We start from the raw sequence: 14,795 nt of genomic DNA on the forward strand, positions 1-14,795 counted from the left end.
CTTGTTTTTCTCTCGGTACATGTAATCCCTGGATGACCTTCATGTGCATGTGAAATTAGTGTGTCAATTAAATTCCTGGGTGGAATTAATTTCTGGGCTTTCAGAAGCAATCCTTGCTCTACTGTTAGTTCATCTTTCTCTTCCCAATACATTTACATAATTTCAGACATTTTTTCCTTATCGGGCCAACCATCTCACATCTTCCATCACACTTCTCATGACTTCATCATCGTTAACTTTCTCATTCCATTTACTCTTGTTTATGACTATGGGCTTAATTACAAGCTTACCGTTTCCGCCGCCCGATATCCCAGTATTACCGGGATATTACGGGCGGTGGCGGAACAGTAATTTCCCATGCCTGTGGAGTCCCATAAGACTCCACGGGGATGGGAACATTGAAGCACTAGCACTGTTGTTAACAGTGCCAGTGCTTCAGTGATTTATCTGCCGGTAGGGGCCTGAACTACTGGCAGGTCAGGCCTGCCGGTGTTCACACCCCTACTGGCAAACACGGAGTGAGCCGGTCCGAAAAAGTTGCTGGTAACGTTGTTACCAACACCTTTATTCCAGACCGGCTCATTTGTAATGAAGACCTATATCATCTGGCATCATATAATCAACAACTTATTCCTCATTATATCTCCCCTCATCTTGTTCACTGTTCTTAGATAGTGGCAGTCTTGACAAAATATCTGTAATTTTGCTTTTTACCCCTGGTATATTAGTAACTTTGTAATCATATTCCATCAGTATTAATGATAACCTGTCAATTCTTGAAGTTGCTATATTCAGCCCTCTTACTGTCAACACTTCTACTAGGGGTTTGTAATCTGTGTATATGGTTACAGGTCTTCCCCACACATACTTCTGGTAATACTCCACACCCTAAGCACAACATAGTAATTCACTTTCGATGAAAGAGTATCTAGCTTCAGTATCCCTAACTGCTCTTGATGTATAACATTCAAATCTCACCGTCCCTTCTGCTACTTGAGATGGAACAGCACCTAATTGTATTTGTATTGTATTTATTAAGTTTATATAGCGCTTTACGCCAAAGCGCTTTACAATATAACAACAAGAATACATAGCATATATAAACCAGAAGCATATTTGCAATCATGAGACAAGACTTTAAAAAACAGTAAGTCGAACAATTTTCCTAGGATAAAGAATGATGAAGGAGGGTAGAGGAGAGAGGGGGAGATAAGGGAGGAGACGGAATCAGATGGAATTTCAAATGAGCAAGGGAAGTGTGAGAGGGGGTGAGGGAGAAGTCAAAGGGAACTGAAGAAGAAAATCAGGTCGGGGAAAGGAGAAGAGATTTTAAGGAGGCACAGAAGGAGGAGTAGGGGGCAATGGAGCAGATAGAGAGGGGTAGAGAGTTCCAGTGTAGGGGGGCAAGGAGTTGAAAGGAGCGGAAACGAGAAGCGGCACAAGGGGAGGGAGGAACAGTAAGCAAGAAGAGATCAGCTGAACGGAGGGAGTGGGATGGAGTGTAGAAAGAGAGGAGAGAGGAAAGATAGCGAGGAGCGAGATCATGAAGAGATTTAAAGATGAGACAGAGGAAGTGAAATTTAAGTTGGGAGTGAAAAGGAAGCAAGCCAAGTTAAGAGAGCGAAGAGGAAATTGAGTCATGAAAGGCAAGAAGACAGAGGGTACGGATGGCAGAGTGAAAAAGGGATTTAAGGGGAGGGATATGAGAGGCAGGGAGTCCAAAGAGGAGGGAAGAGCAACAGAAACGTCGAGAGAAAATAAGGGAGGAAATTAAGAGTTTAGTTGCATGGAAGGTGAAGGAGGAACAGATTTTACGAATATTGAAGAGGTGGCAGAAATATGGTGGGTAAAGGAAAGAGAGGAGTCTAGGTGGAGGCCTAGATTGCGAGCGTGGGCAGAAATGGGAAGATTAAAAGGGGAGAAGTAAATGAAAGGGGAGGGAGACAACAGGACTTCAGTCTTATCAGAGTTGAGGGAGAGAAAGTGGGATGACATCCAGTTTTTAATAGCCGTAAGACAAGAGGAGATATTAAGGTGGAGGTCAGGAGTGAAGGAAGAGAAGGAGAGGAAAAGCTGGGTGTCATCAGCGTAGAAATGGTTGGAAATACTGAAGGAAGAGATGATGGGGGCAAGAAGGGAGGTGTAAAGTGAGAATGGAAAGGGCCGAGGACAGAACCTTGGTGAACACCATAGTCCAAGGGAAGATTAGAAGAGGTGCGACCACCCCAAGAAACAGCAAAAAAATGATTGGAGAGATAAGAAGAAAGCCAATTGAGAACAGGGCCTTTGAAACCAAAGGAAGAAAGAGTGTTGAGGAGCAAGGTGTGATCAACGGTATCGAAGGCCGCACAGAGGTCAAGGAGGACGAGGACAGAGGATTGTTTAGAGTAGTGAGCAGTGAGAAGGGACTTGAGAACATATGTGAGGGCAGTTTCAGTTGAGTGTTTAGGGCGGAATCCAGATTGAAAAGGAGGAAGAAGAGAGAGATTAGATACGAAAACTGAGAGTTGGGAATGGAAGAAGCAAGATAGGACGAAAAGTGGATACAAGAAGGGGGTTGGCAGAGGGTTTCTTCAAGATGTGTATAATGGTAGCATGTTTGAAAGCTGAGGGAAAGGTGGCAGAGGAGAGACAGATGTTGAGGAAAGAGGTTAAGTAGGGAAAAAGCAGAGGGTAGATCTTGGGACTAAGGGGGGGTGGGAAGGGGATCAGAGGGTGCAGCAGTAGGATTATTTTTGGACAGGAGGAGGGAGACTTCAGACTAATCCTTTCTCACTTGCATCAGTGGTAAATATCGAACTGAATTCAGGATAATGCCCTCTTAGAGAAGGAGAATTGCAAATTCCTTCTTGTAATCTCTCCAATGCCTCCTCACATTGTCCATCCCAAACAAACACACCTCCCTTCTTAGTTATTTCTCTCAAAGGATGAGCTATCTTTGCAAACCCTTTCACGAATTTGCTGTCAAATTCTGCAAGTCCGAGAAAAGATCTAACTTCTACTGATGGAGGTGTTGGTGCTCCTCCTATGGCTCTCATGGCATCTGATTTGGGTTCATAACCACTTTCATTGACCACATGTCTGAGATATTCCAACTCTGGTCTTCTGAAGTTCCACTTTCTTAATTCAATGTTGAGACCACTGTTTTCAAGATAGTCACGGGCCTGGAGACACTGGCGTCCTTGAGACATCAAGTGGACCTTGGACATCCAGCGGCACCGTCGTCCACACAACAGTCCCAAGGCACAACCAAGCAGATATCAAGAGGTATTGCATTCCAGTGCTTAGGTAAAACCAACAGATGTCCACACTCTTGTGGAACTCTCCCGTCCCCTGCACACCCAATCAATTGTGAAAACTATCAATAATTTAACAATTGTAACAATTTGTTTTTGAAAAATGTTTGTGAAAAACAATTTAAGACAATGATTATGTTAAAAAATAACCATCAATTTAATGTTGCTATCAAATACAAGCTACACATTTGCATATTGATTCATTAGATGTTTATCATCTATACTGATGCAATTTCAACTTTACTTATTAAGCGTGGACATACACATTTATCTGTCACACTCAATTTAGGCGCAATATTCTTCGTGGGCACACAGTATGTTTAACACATTTTCCATTAATCATAGAGAGCGTTAACATATATTACTCGACGCGTTTCAGGGTTGGTTTTGTCCTGTTCTTCAAGAGTTGTTTGCCCTCTTTCTATTCCTCCTTTTGTTCTTCACCTATAATATATAATTCAATATTCAGTACAACATTCAGTTTTCATCTTAATTGGTCTCTGTCATGTTCTTTTTGTTGACCATATCTATAATAATAATCACCTGGATGTTCAATGTCAAATCTCCTATCTTGATAATGATGGGGGTCTTTTCAAAGAATAACCAAAAAGTTGTATTTAGAGCATGGTTGGTATGCAACCTGTAGAAATAATATAAAAACGGTAGAGAAAAACTAAATTAAAATCGGAGAATGAGTCCTGAATTCTAGTTAAAAAAGTTCTTATCATGTAACATGTGCATCAAAATTTACCTGCCGTATCTTCATCTGTGGTACCACACAGTAAGTTGGTTAGTGTCACTGTTGGACCGCCAAGGAATTCCCGTGGGGGAGAAGTAATTTGGTTGGATGATTTTCCAAGATGTATCTGTAAAACACATGTACATGTGTTGTAATAGATGGTCAAAGTATAGCCATCTAGAGCCTAAATTAAACCATGGATAATAGTTAGAAAATGGTCTATGAAACTTATGGGCATTGATTGTAAACAACTGCTTCTATGGAAGCAGTGGGTCTAAGTTGTCTTGCACGGTCACATCCCATGTTAAACGGGTCAGTCGATAGAATAACTAATATTCACATGGTGTCTATCTGCTAACATATATAGACATAGTATGAATGCTCGAGGCATCTGTCTTACCTTACTCTACGAATGGACGTTCCAGGATTAGGTGCTGCTTTTCGCATAGCTCCGCGCGAGTAACAATCTAAAATGGATGCTGTTTATATAGTGATGTTATCACCTACGCGCGTGGTGACGTCATTGTGTTTACACCGTCAACGTGTGACGTGAAAATCGTCATGCCTACGCATGTAAACACGGTCTGTTGATGCGCGTACTGGTTAAATGTAAGTATTCGTGAGTTGATAAATCAACTCATTACTAACTAAGCCCAATGTGTGATATATCATATTGATTTCTAGAGGTAGGTGTTAAAAAACACACCTGGGTATGCCTAAAATTAGCAGAGCTAGGCGTTTGGCGTCGTGTATGTGCGAGTCCCATGGGGGGAGTGATATTGACCATCCATGTACTTATTACTCCAAACAGAACATGCTCACATTCTCCATTCTGTTATCCTTGAACCTTATTAGATAATTCTCACGGGCGAAAACATCTGTATATGAGTTATCATCACAGAAGCTTTGTGTACCCCAAGTGTGTGAGTTGGGTTCAAATCTATTGACTTGTGTGCAAGATTGTTCATTGGATATCACCCTGGCCTCTTATCTATAAGAATGCAGCTAGACTATAGTCTTCGTTCATCCCGTTGGGAGTTAGGCTGTTCAATTTTTCTATCCAGAAGATCTCCCTCTGGTTCATGCGCCTGGCATGATTCCCCCCTCTTTGACCTTTCTTTACAATCTCCAAGATCACCACTTTTAGTTGGGCAATATTGTGTTTCTTTTGGGCAAAGTGTCTGGCTACTGGTGAGTGTGCATTATTAGTTCTTATGTTGCTTTTGTGCTCATTCCAGCGCTCCTTGGCTTTCCTTTGTGTCTGTCCGACATAGTAGATGCCACATGGGCAACTTAAACCGTAAATAACAGATTTTGTGTCACATGTTGCGAAATCCTTTAAGGAGATTTTCTGTCTGTTGGATGGGTGTCTCACATAACTCCCCTTCATTATGTTGTTACAGTTACCACAACTCAAGCAGGCATAAGTGCCTGTTTTCTTCTTTGTGAGTGTGCGCTGGCTCTCAGCTTGGGGTCTTTCAGCTTTCACTAGACTGTCCCTAAAGTTCCGGCCTTTCTTGTAGGCAATAATTGGTGGTTCTGGAAATAGTCTCTTTAATTGGGGATCCAAGTTATTTATCCTCCATTTCTTTTTAATCATCCTTGTTATGTGGTGGCTCTGTGCTCAGTGAAGCAGTTGTTTACAATCAATTCCCATAAGTTTCATAGACCATTTTCTAACTATTATCCATGGTTTAATTTAGGCTCTAGATGGCTATACTTTGACCATCTATTACAACACATGTACATGTGTTTTACAGATTCATCTTGGAAAATCATCCAACCAAATTACTTCTCCCCCACGGGAATTCCTTGGCGGTCCAACAGTGACACTAACCAATTTACTGTGTGGTACCACAGATGAAGATACGGCAGGTACATTTTGATGCACATGTTGTATGATAAGAACTTTTTAAACTAGAATTCAGGACTCATTCTCCGATTTTAATTTAGTTTTTCTCTACCGTTTTTATATTATTTCTACAGGTTGCATACCAACCATGCTCTAAATACAACTTTTTGGTTATTCTTTGAAAAGACCCCCATCATTATCAAGATAGGAGATTTGACATTGAACATCCAGGTGATTATTATTATAGATATGGTCAACAAAAAGAACATGACAGAGACCAATTAAGATGAAAACTGAATGTTGTATTGAATATTGAATTATATATTATAGGTGAAGAACAAAAGGAGGAATAGAAAGAGGGCAAACAACTCTTGAAGAAGGGGACAAAACCAACCCTGAAACGCGTCGAGTAATATATGTTAACGCTCTCTATGATTAATAGAAAATGTGTTAAACATACTGTGTGCCCACAAAGAATATTGCGCCTAAATTGAGTGTGACAGATAAATGTGTACGTCCACGCTTAATAAGTAAAGTTGAAATTGCATCAGTATAGATGATAAACATCTAATGAATCAATATGCAAATGTGTAGCTTGTATTTGATAGCAACATTAAATTGATGGTTATTTTTTAACATAATCATTGTCTTAAATTGTTTTTCACAAACATTTTTCAAAAACAAATTGTTACAATTGTTAAATTATTGATTGTTTCCACAATTGATTGGGTGTGCAGGGGACGGGAGAGTTCCACAAGAGTGTGGACATCTGTTGGTTTTACATAGTTTAACACAACCCAGTTTCAAGGTTGTTTTTCTCCCCGGCACCCCACTAATTTATCACCAACGTCTTGAAATAACTTAACTAAGAGGTGTGCGCTAGGCCATAGATATATAGGATTCCAGTGCTTAGGGCCAAAGAGGGCGAACGAGCAGAAGCAGGATTTAGCACAAGGAGGTTATAGGACAGAAAGTAGAAATTGGGATTCAGAGAGGAGATGGCGTGGTGGGATATCGTTCAAAAATAGACTGGAAAGGTAGGGGGTGCGTTTAAAAATAATAGCTATAAGACAGAAGAGTTGTCAACTCAAATGAAAGCCAAGAGAGGGAATGAAGGGATGGAACGATAGATGAAAGACGTGACATCAGCAAAGAATAGCAGAATTAGAAATTGAGCGCAAAGGGGCAAGATGACAAGCAGGAAGACCAACAAGGAGAGAGGCACAATTAGTCAAAAAAGGAGAAAACAAGTGAGAGAATCAGTATGTAGGTCACAAAGAAAGTGAGGTTGAGATGAGCTATATGGATATTGTATAACTGAAATATGCAGGAACGGGTGATGTTGGTAATGTGGGGAATCAAGGTAAGGGAAGAGTTGAATATTTCACCCATATTGCGGGCTGAGGGAGACAGAGGGAGAGTAGAGGGAAGAAAAGAGGTAGAGGAAGGTGACAAGGGTGGGTAGAGGGCAAAGGGAAGGACAACATTTCAGAATTAGAAGGGTTTAGGTGAAGAAAGTGAGGGAGGATAACTCAGCGGCAACGTGCTCGCCTTGGAAGCAAGACGACAGGAAGCAATGAAGGTTCGATCCCCGGGATCGCGCTTAGAAACCTCTGGGTGTTTAAGCGCGTTATAAATACGCAACTAAGACAAAAAAAAACAAATACACAACTAAAACACAACAAATTCCTGTAACAGTGCCTCGATGCCCGTGGGCTGTGTGAGCGCTTTAAAAATGTAAATTAAAAATGTAAATTAGAGTTAATCCAGGATTGCACTGCAGTGAGACATGAAGGAACAGAAGCATGGAGAGTATTGGTGAAAGAGAAAAACAAGAGAAAGATTTGAGAGTTGTCAATTTAGAAATGAGATCCAAGTCTGAATGAAGAGATGTTAGGATTGGTAACAATTGTCCTCGATCTTGCTGCATGGCCTTATTTCTGTGGTTGCGAAGCCGCCCCAACAATGCCGGACCCCCTGTACCTTATTAAAATCTTACAATGGTATCAACTGTATTGTATTGTATTGTTTATTTATTTATAGAGCACACCGGGCCATTAAGCAACTGGGCGCTAGCAGAAAGTAGAGTCCTATGTTACAGGTACATAGATATTATACATTGCTACTGTTATAGATTCAATATACACATTTCTTATGTTACAGGGTCATATGGCTTACAAATATAATATGTTACAGTTTCAAGTATTATACATTGAATTTACAGAATATTCGGTGCCGTTGAAGCTTAACAGTCATTGGTGTGAAGCCAGAGTTTGACATTAGCGTTGAACACATGGAAGGAAGGAATGGCTCTGAGTGAGTCTGGGATGGAATTCCTAAGTTGGGCTGCTAGTACTGGGAACCTGGACCCTCTAGTTCTTTTCAGTTTGAAGTTGGGGACCTTGATACTATTTGATTGAGCCTTTCTGATGGGTCGTTCAGAGGTATACTTTGTGAATTTCTCTGTGAGGTATGCAGGAGCTTTATTATTCATACAGTTGTGTGTAATATTCAGAGTTTTGAGTTTGATGCGGTCATTGATATCCAGTCAGTTGATGGCTCTTCTTTGGTCGGATATGTGTTGCCCTTTAGGAATGCCTAATGCTGTCCTCAGGGCATTGTTTTGCAAGGTTTGGAGTTTGTTAGTGTTGTGTTTACTGGTGCCTAGGTACAGTGCATTGCAGTACACTAATTTGGAGAGGATTAGGGCTTGCGCTGTGGTGGTACAACTGTCTGTGAACAGGTAAGGTCTGCATGCGTGAATGAGTTTGCAGGTGTAGCTAGTTGCTGAGGCTGTAGCATTTACTTGCTTGTCGAGGGTGAGAGCTGAATCAAGGTAGAAACCCAATGTTTTGACTTCCTTGGCTACCTTGATTTTGATACCATCAATAGTGATGGCATTGTAGAGATGGGATAGTTTGTTAAGTTTACTAGTGGACCCGATGATTAAGAGCTCAGTCTTATCGTCGTTAAAACATATGCCGTGTGTAGCCATCCAGGTTTGGATGATTTGGTAGACTTTATTTATGGGGTTGGTGTCGTTGTCATAGTCTCCTTGTATTGGGATAAAGATATGGGTGTCGTCAGCGTAGTTTGTATATGAGACCCCTAGTTTGTCCAAGATATCGAACAGAGGATTTGTAAAAATATTGTACAAAGTGGGGGAAACACTAGACCCTTTGGGGACTCCACAGGTGATGTGGACTGGATAAGCTGCTGATGTAGGTGAGAAGACTCTAATAGTTCTCTTATCCAAGATTGAGTTTATCCATGCAGTGACTTTTGTGGAGAAGTGGGCAGCTGATTTGAGGTGATTACAGAGAACCTTGTGATCTACCAGATCAAATGTAGCTGATAGGTCTAGGAGAAGGAGAATAGAAATGTCTCTTCTGTCTTTACGCTCATCTAGTTGATTTTTGAGATCAAGGCGAGCTGTTTTGGTTCCATGTCTCGGTCTAAATCCAGATTGTCTTGTCCCTAGTAGGTTGTTGATGTCCAGGTAGGATTGGATCTGTAGATATGCAGCTTTATCTAGGATTTTGAGGAGGAACGGGACAGTTGTTATAGGCCTATAGTTCGTTGGGACATTGGGGTCCAGGTTTGCTTTTGTTAGTTGAGGTAATATCCAAGCATTTTTGAGGTTGGTTGGCACCGAACATGATTTGAATGATGCGTTGATAAATGATGTGACGAAGAGGGCTAGTTCATGTGCAGCCTCTTTGATAATGGAGGCTGGACAGGTGTCACCCAGGCATCGCAAGGGTTTAAGCGAGGTAATGATACTCTTAGTTTCCACAGTAGAAATGGCTCCAAAGCTGAATTGGTTAAAAGGTTTGGTTTGGTTGGCTGCAAGTTCTTGAAGGATAGTTTCTTGCGTGGAAAGGGCAATGTTGTGGAGGGAGGTTTTTTTGGCTGCTATTTTGTCTTGTAGCATTATGATTTTGTTGCATAAGGCATTTTGAATGTTTGTGCACCAGGCTTTGTCTTTGGTGCAGGAATCTATGGGTGCAATAGGGGATTCTAATTCTCTCAGGATGGAGAAGATTTCCCTAGTATTAGAATTCGCCTTTTCTATTCTGTCGTTGAAGGTCTCTTTTTTTGCCTGAATGATTTGTTTCTTGTAGCTGTTGGTGAGATCAGTAAGGATGTTTTTGTTTTGGGGAGAAGGGTTTTTTCTCCAGCATGCTTCTGCATGTCTTTTCTCTTTGCGTAAGGCTTTTAGCGTGGGCGTGAACCAGGCATTGAGATGGGCAGGAGGTTTAGATTTAGTAAGCTTCAGCGGCGCAATGGTGTCAATTGCTGAGTTGATGGTGTTATTGTACAGGTCAGCTAGATCATTAGGGTTGGTGGCCAAACTGGAGTGATTAGTAATAGGTTGGATCAGCGGGAGGAGGTTAGATAGTGTTATATTTTTTTTGCAGCGGGTGAAGGCAGGAGGAGCATGAGGTTTAGTCGGTTTGGGTTGTGGAAGATCTGAAATAGTCAATGAGATCAGGTAGTGATCAGTCCATAAGCGCAGTTGATGTCTGCTACCCAGTCCAATGTGCGGCCTTTAGAACGCATAGGGCCATTGTTGCGTATGGTGAGGCCAGCTTCCTGGATGGTATTGACTATAATGGAGGCATTAGAGTCTTTTAAGTCATTGTAGCCTAGGTTGAAGTCGCCTAATAGTATGATTTGTGTTCCTGGTTTAGCATTAGTGTTTAAGAGGGTAGTTAGGTCTTCTTCAAAAGTGCCTAGTGGGCCAGGGGGTCTATAGATGAGGTGCACCGTGATGGTGCATGAGGCGGAGATTTCTAGTTTTAAGGAGAGTAGTTGAGCTGACGGCATGTTAATGCTATCTATTTCTTTGATGGTAAGGTTGGCTCTGCAGATCAAAGCTATGCCGCCTCCTTTGGAGATTTCTCTGTCTTTTCTAAAAATGGTGAAGTTCAGGGGTATGGCAAGCATTAGGGCAGGGCCAGCAGCGTTGTGCAGCCAGGTTTCAGTAATTGCTAGGAAGTCAGGTTGGTTGCAGGTGATGATGTCAGCAATTTCGGAGGTGTGGGCCGTTAGCGATCTAACGTTAATGAGACCACCCTTGAGGTTGTGTGTTACTTTTGGATTGTCAAGAGTGTGGGCTATGTTGGGCATGGTTTCAGGCCTGGCCTTAATCAGGGCATCTTTGATGCGCGGTGCTTTGGGTGGGTTATTTGGTGTTGGTGAGTGTGATGTGATGCTGCTGTGGTGAGAATGTGGCGCTGGACGGCTCTGAGGGGGGTGAGAGGGCTTCTTGGGTGACCATGTGTGGCGCGGAAGTCTGAGCCCAGTCTTGCATTCCTAATGGTTGCTAAGCAAGGTTGGTTGGGCATAGGCCTAGTGGTGAAATGTTCTAGCCACAACGCAGGTGAGTTTAAGTAGGGATTATGTGGAGGCAGGGGATGAGTCGACGTGTTGGTAGGGTGTGCCAAGAAGAGCATGGGTGTCATGGCTATATATTGTTGGGTAGAGGGGCTGCGTACATTGGTGAGGGCTATGGTGGTGAGTAGGGGAAGGAGCCAGGTGGTGTTATAAGTAAGGAGGAGCAGGCACATAGTGACTGGCGGCTAAGTTTTAGTTGTATTTCTAGGTAGTTACAGGGTGCAACAGTGGCTAAATATGGGCAGCACAAAGGCCGTAATGCACTAACATGCTAAGTACAGATATCTAGTGGCAGTTCAACTATCAATGCATCAGATGGTGCTACACAAACAGGCTAGATGCATTTATCAGATGGTGCTACACAAACAGGCTAGATGCAGCTATCAGATGGCGCTACACAAACAGGCTAGATGCAGCTATCAGATGGCGCTAAGCAAACAGGCTAGATGCATTTATCAGATGGTGCTACACAAACAGGCTAGATGCATTTATCAGATGGCGCTACACAAACAGGCTAGATGCATTTATCAGATGACGCTACACAAACAGGTTAGATGCAGCTATCAGATGGCGCTACACAAACAGGCTAGATGCATTTATCAGATGGCGCTACACAAGCATGCTGAAAGCAGTTATCTGGTGGTAGTATACTGCAGGTGCAGCTGCAAAGGCAGTACGATAAGTACAGCTGACAGAAGGTGTTGTAGCAAGTTGCTAGATATAGATAACATATGGCAGTACATGAGCTTAAATGCAGTTATCAAGTGGTATTACAGGAGAGGGACAGGTGGTAGTACAGTTACAAACAAGAGGTGCTTACAATCAGGGTTACCTCTGTGATGTAAAATGTCCAGCGTCTGCTAAATCCTGGTTGGGGCTCCAGGGAGGGCTGTTAAATGGCGAGGGTAAAAGGACCAATGCACAGTCCAAGGGAGTTCAGGATAGGCTTAGGGCTTGGGTAGGCAAGGGCGGCTTTGTAGACAGGTGTAGCGATACGCAAAGTGAGTACTGGCAGAGCGTTCGGCCCTGCAACCTGCAGCTCAGTCAGGATCTGAGCCTTTTCTGTGAGCCTTCTCTCGCAGGCCGGCTCTCGCCTCCCGGAGACCCGATTGGCCTCTTGGTGGGATGGTGAGCCAATCAGGGTGCTCCGGTGCAGCAGCAGAGGGGTGAGGCGATAGTGGCCTTAGCGTTGGCCATCTTGCAGAGGGTACGAAGCCTCGTGGCTTCCAATGGTGGCAGATGGTGGCTGGAGGCTGTAAAGGGGCTCAGCTCCTTTGTTTGACAAAAAGACTGGGTGAGTCCTTGTTGGCTCCCCAGTCACAGTGAAAAATGAATATTAATGCCGTTTTTGGTGAATTTTCACTGCGCTCACGGGGGGTTGCGGCTGAGTGGAGCAGTAAACCCTCTCTTCCCAGGGCATCTCGGGATGGTGAGGAGGTGGAGAGTTGCTCCTAGGACGGAGGGGCCAGGCCAAGAGATCCTGCTCTGGTGGCGACGTCTTCCGGATAGAGGCTCAGTCAGGTCTACCGTGGCATCTGCCGTGGCATCTGCGAGACTCCCAGCGGCATCCATCCAGGGGGGATCATCATTGCACTGTGCCTTACATATGCCTCTAATCATGTGGGACAATACAATTCTGGGCCTTTTCCTCTAATCCATGCTCCTAGACGATACACGCTTATAAAGCCCATTGCTTAACAGCATTTTTCCATTCTCGTAATGGTCGCAGTGCCATGCGACCCTGAACCAGTGCATCCATTTCTATATTAAGGCATTTAGTTCACTGGGTATTTACTTAGGGTCTGGATATTTCGAGATCTACTAGAGAAATCGGTTGTCACATATTTAGCCATCGAACACCAAGACTGATAACCTGTCCAGACCTTATCAAGAGGACAAAGAAGAAATGGAAAACATTCCCTTTATCAATCCAGAAAAGATCATTGGTGAAACCCTTAAAGAAGTATACACCCATCAAGACATTCATAGATTTCTTAAGGAAGATCCACAAACTAAGGAAGACCAAGGTTTGTTGTTTCAAGACAACAGAATATGGTTACCCACAAGAGAGAGTAAAGAACCCTGATGTCATGATCTCATGACTTGCCCAGGGACGGTCATTTTAGAAAAAGGAAGACCCTCGAAGAAATACAGCAATTTCCATGGTGGAAACCTATGAGAGGAGACACTACTGATTACATCAATGGATGTGGGCTCAGTGCTCATGCAAACATTCTTCAACCATGACCTGCTTTCACCAAGATGGCACATTTTGTTGCTATGGAAAAAGTGCCCTGAGACCCTATTTTTTTGCGTTGCATTATTCATTACGTCTTTAAGCTTAATGGACTTCCTCGAACCCTGATTACGGATAGAGGTACTCAATTAACTTCTGCATTTGGAAAGAAATCTGTAAAAGACTGGGCATTCAACACAAATACTCCTCAGTGTATCATCCCCAAACTGACAGACATAGTGAACGAGCCAACCAGACATTAGATCAATATCTCTGATGTTGTATTACAGAAAACTATGAAAACTGGATGACTCTTTTGCTTTTAACCTAATATGCATATAATGACTTGCATCATTATACCCATTGGGTGATATACCCATTCTACCGCGGTGCGAGCATGGTGTGCCTTACAACATCCAGGGAATGGCTCCTGCACCCCCAGCATTGACCACAAGTGGCGACAAACCCACTGTAAATATGGGTGCTGCTCCTTCCAGTCAGACATACTCTCTGTGAGCCCAGAGGAACAATCAGCCTGCAAGCAGCATGCTGATTGGCTGCCGGCTGCAACAAATTGCGGGACTCGACTGAGCCGGGAGGCGATACTGGGCCCTCTACAAAAGCCCAGGTCTAAAGCCCCTGTCTCTCCCTGTCTACCTCAGGAAACTTGCGCCCGCACCCTGGATCCTGTCACCTGCATTTGTCCGTCCACTGATCCTGTTCCAAGAAATTCACTGTCCATTCCAAGCCTCTGGGAAACCCCACTGGTCACAGGTAAGAGGCACGCCTACTTCCTCCACCATCGGCAACCCCGTCCCCAGCTATGCATCCAAGCCTATGCTACTCCCCACCCACTGCTTCACATTGATCAACACAGCACTTCTCTTAACATGTATCCTGCTCACAAAATCCCAACCACCCTGCACAGCCTGTTACCCCACTCATCCGGCCCTTGTCTCCCAGTCTTCGATGCACTCTGCAACCCAGGTGACCTTGACACTCGCTCCACAACTATTGTGCCGCCTCTGCCACCCACTGGCACACCTTGCATTGGTTGGACGAATTGTGTTGCTTCTGAGAAACGTGATCTTCCAGTAAATTGTGCTGTTTCCAAAAATCGTATGACCTGCACTAGCCCCTATGCAACTCCCTTGCCGCCCTCTGGCACACCTTGCACTGTCCCATCAAACTGTGTTGTCCTTGAAAAGTGTTATCTTCTGGTAAATTGTGCTGTTTCCCAAAAATGTATGGCCCGCACTAGCCCCTATGCAA

This window comes from Ambystoma mexicanum, chromosome 2p, assembly GCF_040938575.1.
Source record: "Ambystoma mexicanum isolate Mex_15411 chromosome 2p, UKY_AmexF1_1, whole genome shotgun sequence".
NCBI classification, from domain to species: Eukaryota; Metazoa; Chordata; class Amphibia; order Caudata; family Ambystomatidae; genus Ambystoma; species Ambystoma mexicanum.